Genomic DNA, 5913 nt, shown 5'->3' on the forward strand with positions numbered 1-5913 from the left:
CATTATCTGCGTTCTTATTTTTGTGGATAAAATGGAACAGAGAATATGAACTGAACGAGCATGCATACACCAACAGGGTAGTTCTAGCACTGCTGATGCTCTTCAGAGCTGTGACATTGGAGTGGCGGGTGTGATCTCACAACATCTACCTGAGATCCTATAGTGGTCCTCCCTAACCCTACCAATTCCTAAAATCTGGAAAACACATCCAGCAAAAATAGAAAAATGGACGTAACAACGGGAGTGATTGACGTATCCTGAGCCATATTTGATTGATTGACATATCCACTCCCAGGGTAAGGGCATGGTCATCCCAGAGGGGGAGTTTGTGCTAAGCTACGGTAGCAGTGTGTGGTAATGACCTGGCTCAGAGCTACACACTGAAAGTTCCTCATAGGCTGTTTAATGTCAGCTAACATTTGGCTAACTAGTTAGCTCCGCTTCAGTCAGGTGTGTGTGTGTGTGTGTGTGTGTTCTCTATAACAATGAAGATACGCCGTATGCGGACACACACATTTTTATCTTATTTACACCTATTTACACAATACAGCAGTAAAGTGCTGCATTGATACATACCTTATTGATTCTGAGGGGGGAATCGGTTTATGTTATAGTTGTACTGCTCCAGAAAAAAACAGCGAATGTCAGAATAAGGAGAATTTAAGAGTGAAGAGCTAACAATAAATCACAATTAATAGAGAAGCTTATAGAGTCAGTGTCTTCATTGTTATAGTTAGGAGATTTAGATAACTGTATCATGACACGGAGGAAGAAAGGAAGCAGGACTCCAGCCAACGGAAAGATGAGGAGTGACACTGGTGGGATTAGAGAAGCAGGTCCACAACAGATGGACAGGTGAGGGGTGAACCTGAGAAAACCTTTCAGGGCATAGAGCACAGAAACACCGGGGAAAAAGTTGAGTTAGTAAGGTGTTATTGGAGACTAGGGAGAGAAGACGGAGAGAAGGAAGAAAGAGGAGCTCAGTAAGTCTTGACGTTGAGTCTCCAGTAGTATAGGCCTATAGCAAATAACCACCCTAAACTGGTTTAGTTGTAAATTTTCTGAAAAAGAATTGTTTTAAGTCTAGGCTTAAATAATGAGAGGCTGTCTGCCTCCCAAACAGAGGTAGGGAGGTGGTTCCACAACCTGGGATCTTGATAGCTGTAGGTTCTAGCCCCTGTCCTACTTTTGTAGATTCTAGGAACCACCAGTAGGCCTGTACGTTGAGAGCGTAATGCTCTAGATGGATTATATGGATCTAAGAGTTCCTTCAGATAGGTCGGTGCCTGGCTTTGTAAGTGAGGAGGAGTATTTTAAAATCTGTCCTAGCGTTGACAGGGAGCCAGTGCAGAGAACCCAACACAGGAGAAATATGGTACAAAACCTCAAAAAAAACCATACACTTCAGTTTAATTGGCTGGTCCAAAAATGGAGGTAAGAATGACCGTGTATGTGTGTGGTTGTCTGTGTCTCTATGTGGCTCCATGGTGCACTGGTGTGCAATTATTTATTTTGTAAAAAAATTTTCGGACATGTTCATATAGCGGATTTCACACCTTCATCACATTTACAACATCAACAACATTCGGGAAAAAAAAAGGGCTGATGGGTAGAAGCCAATAGGCTTGTGAAATTACCATCCTCCAGAATCAACGATCTTTCTCATTACAATACAGTGCGCCCTCGCGCATCAAGGCTCGCAACTTCACCTAATCGCGGATTTTTGGTAGGCAGTCACATGATACTGTATTGTGCATTTGGCTGACGGCATCCAGAAGTGAGCTCGTTCTGTGAGTCTCGGACTTACGTGAGACACAAGTGCTTTAAACAGTCGATAAGAGTGTGGGAAGAGATAATACAGATAGAAGGTGGTTTAATGTCAGTATGGGGAGGGTCATAAACCCTTGAAATTACCGTAAATAATAAGATAGTTTGTCACTCTATCGCAGAATTCGTTAAGCGCGCATGGTTCCTGGAACGCATTAACCGCGAGGAACGAGTGCGCACTAAGCCAAATCAGAAGTTAAATGTTTTCCACCATTCAATACATTGACAGCCGTTCGTACCCTGATCAACTTTCAGATATTAGCCTTTGTCCTACATATATCCTAGTACATAATCATGTTTACATTCTTCCTGGGAACAACAAGGTTTGTTAACATCGTAGATAGTCAAAACAAGAGGTTGACCTTGCCAGTGTTCCCCACAAGAATATAATGATCATGTTTAACCTCCCTCAGCAGACAGTGTTTATCCAAGAATTAATCAGTTTGTTACACTTTAACAGTTTCACATGCTATTATATTGTCAAAAGATATCAACATGCTCTTTAAAGTCTCAACTTAATATCAACCCTCCAAACAAAAATCCATGTTTTTTTGTTCATAAATCCATGTTGACATTGATGATGTTGAATGGTTTTTCAACTGTTCTATGGAATCCTTGATGTGTCCATAATTGGTGCAGAGTTCCCACCATTGAAGTGATTCTGTTGTAGAGCTCATTGATAACTATTATCCATCTTTATTGTTCATGTTTCACCAACTCCTCTGCACTCCTGATCATTATCGTTTCCATCTGCTCCAAAGAAAACCCCGGTTTTGATGAAGATCCTGCAGTTATTCATCCAAGTGTTGTCAATCAGCCCCATACTTCTTTAGTTGTTGAGCTTTTTTAGTGATATCAGCATTCTTTTTAGTGAGATTCTGATTAATGTAGACATTTTTTCCTTTCAGTTTGAAGCCTACAATTCTGGAATTTTATCGACACTGCAGGTGGTCTCCTACCTCCAGATGGTAATGGATAGCATGTCTCAATCTGGTCCGGATCTATAGTTATCTCCAGATCCCTCAGTTGAGAAATCACCTGTCGCTCCACTGTCTTGGTGTCAGCGCTGTGCTCAGTTCCCTCACCCCTGGCCACAGCATGGGCGTAATTCCTCAGCTTGATTTTGATGCCAGTGATGAGCACATCATTTATACGAATGCTTTGTTCCAAATCATCCATTCCTTGTTGTCCCTGTTCTAAGACAACAATTCTTGTTCATCTAGATCTTTCCACATTTTCTGTTTCGTCATTCATTTCTTCATTTCTTCCTCTTCCTCTCGTCATTTTGCAGTCAGTGAGAGTCAGTATGAGTCTGTGAGAGAATCTTCACACCCTAAGCCAGCGGAGACACGGTCCAGCTCCGTGTGACAGCAAATAAAGCAGTGACAGAAAATGGATGGATGATACTGGTCCTTGTCAGAATATGGACAGCAGCATTCTGGATTAGTTGAAGTGTCTTCAGTGACTTTTTGGGCCAGCTTGAAAAAAGTGAGTTACAGTAATCTAGTCTGGAAGTGATGAAAGCATGGATTAATTTCTCCACATCATACCGTTTTAAAATATCTCTGCTATTAGCAATGTTACAGAGATAGAAAAAGGCAGTTCTAGAGTCCTGTTTATGTGTGAGTTAAACGACAGATCCTGTTCAAAAATGACACCTACATTCCCCACAGTGGTTTTGGCCTCAAAAATGATGCCATCCAAGGCAATTACATCACTGGGCACTACATTCCTAACAGATTTTGGGCTGAGCACAATGACCTCAGTTTTACCAGAATTTAGGTACAAAAAGTTATTCATCATCCAATCTTTAATCTCTTCAGTACATTCCTGTAGTTTGTCCAGCTGACTGACTTCATCAGGTTTAATCGATAGATAAAATTGCATATCATCAGCGTAACAATGGAAGTTGATAGTGTCTCCCTATCAAATTACCTACAGGAAGTATGTATAAGATAAACAATACTGGACCAACAACTGAGCCTTGAGGAACTCCGTATCTTTACAGGACTGGGAGGAGTCATTATTAACGTTAACAAACTGGGAAAGGTCAGTTACATAGGATTTAAACCACACCAGTTCTGATCCCTTAATACCAATCGTTTTGTCCGGTTGTTTCAATAGAATATTGTGGTCGTTTGTGTCAAAGGTCCAAAGGAACTACTGTAGAAACAAGTCCTCTGTCTGAAGCGGTTAGAAGGTTGTTGCTAAGCTTGACAAATGCCGTTTCCTTACTATGATGTTCCCTAAAACCTGACTGGAAATTCTCAAATAAACTGCTGGATTCAAGGAAATCACATAACTGATAAGCGCCTATTTTCTCCATGATTTTAGATAAGAATGGGAGCTGTGATATGGGTTGATAATTATTTAGAACAGCAGGATGAAGGTTAGATTTTTTTGAGAACTGGCTTGATTATAGCTACTCTATAGGACCGTTGTACATATCCTATTGATAACGACAGGTCAATTATATTAAGGAAGTGGATGCTAAGTAAAAGTAAGGCTTCTTTGATGACCTTTGATGGAACTGGATCTGACAGGTGGATGGTTTAGCTGAGGGGACTAATTTTAATCAGCTGACTGATCTGTATTGGAGAAAAGACATCCATAGAACCAAAAGTTCAAGAGTCAAATGTGTTTTTTCTGGATCTAGGGGAAAAGCAGGGCTAAAGAAGGGCTAGAGTTGGTGGAGGAGGAGACACCATTAATTTTGTCTGACGAGTAGGATCTTATTATTAAAGAAATTCATAAAATCCTTGCCGTGGATACTTGATGGAATACCAGGCTCATACGCAGTGTGGTTCTTTCTCAGTCTGTATACACTGAACAGGTCCTGCCCAGAGTTTCTTCCTCAATGAGGGAGTTTTTCTCTGCCGCATCCTCTGTTCTGGAGGGTTCTGGTGGGTTTCTCTGTTTGTTGAAGCGCTTTGAAATATCTGCTAACTAAACACTCGATTAACAGGTAATTGATTTCTTGAAGATGTGCTGCCAGCCCCCCTCCCCCCGAGCCTTTACCTGACATACAGGAAGTGTGCGTTTTGTCCTCAGGCAGTCGTATTCATAGATTTCTTTGGAGAGGCACCAAACAGGGGTTCCAGCTTCAGGTTCTGACTGGTCACTGAAGGACTTCCAGCCATCACCAACACTTCAGGGCTGCTTCTCCTGGTCCTTGTTCTTCTCTGTTCAGGTGTTTGTGCTGCTCACAGACAGACTCAAGTTTCCACCCTTTGGATCAGTTTTTTTCCCATCTGAACACATTGATGTCTTCAGGATCTACCAGTGTCCCTTCAACAACCCTTCCATGTTGTTTGGACCTGGTCCAGTCGACACAGCTGACTGGGAACAACCAACATCTCATTTCACTTCAAATGTTTGATGATCTCTGATGTTGGAGCTCTGACACATTCCAACCTACTAGTTCAGCTCTTTCAGGTCCGCTCACTTCTGGAAGACTATGAGCAGATTTCATCTGATGTGGGTTTTACTTTTCCAAATGGAAATTTACAAGGTTATTCAATGTTATTCTATCTTTCCCCCCTAATCAATTGTTATTGACAATTATGTTCTTTATTTTAGTTTAAGCCAGAAAGTTGCCATTTTAAACAACTAGTCTTGTGGCAAGTCTGATCTGTTTTTCTATGAAGTTCAACCATTGAATTCGACTGCTCATTGCAGTCAGAAGTTGTTCATACAATTCTTCACTGACCTAGAATCTTTAAACTGGGTAACTACTGGCATTCTGTCCAACTTAAATTCATCATTTAAAGATGCAGTTGTTGTGTATGAGAAGATCCCTGAGTGGAGTCCAAAGAAGATTGACGTTATATCAGAAACCTATACCCGCTCTTACTGCTGGATATAGAATCATCATTGTGTTGAGGGACATGAACGGTCACTGCGACAATTAAAAAAAAAAAAGGATATTTTTGTGACTACTTAGTAGGCAGTGATTACTTGAGGCCATTAGAATGTGGCCATTGGAAAAAACCTCATGAGTAAAAATTGTATGATCATGACATCTAAAGTCCTCCTTGTGCTGTAATGTGCCCTATTAACACCGTTGGTAATGACACAGTCTCAAAA

This window comes from Antennarius striatus, chromosome 10 (genome assembly GCF_040054535.1).
Source record: "Antennarius striatus isolate MH-2024 chromosome 10, ASM4005453v1, whole genome shotgun sequence".
NCBI classification, from domain to species: Eukaryota; Metazoa; Chordata; class Actinopteri; order Lophiiformes; family Antennariidae; genus Antennarius; species Antennarius striatus.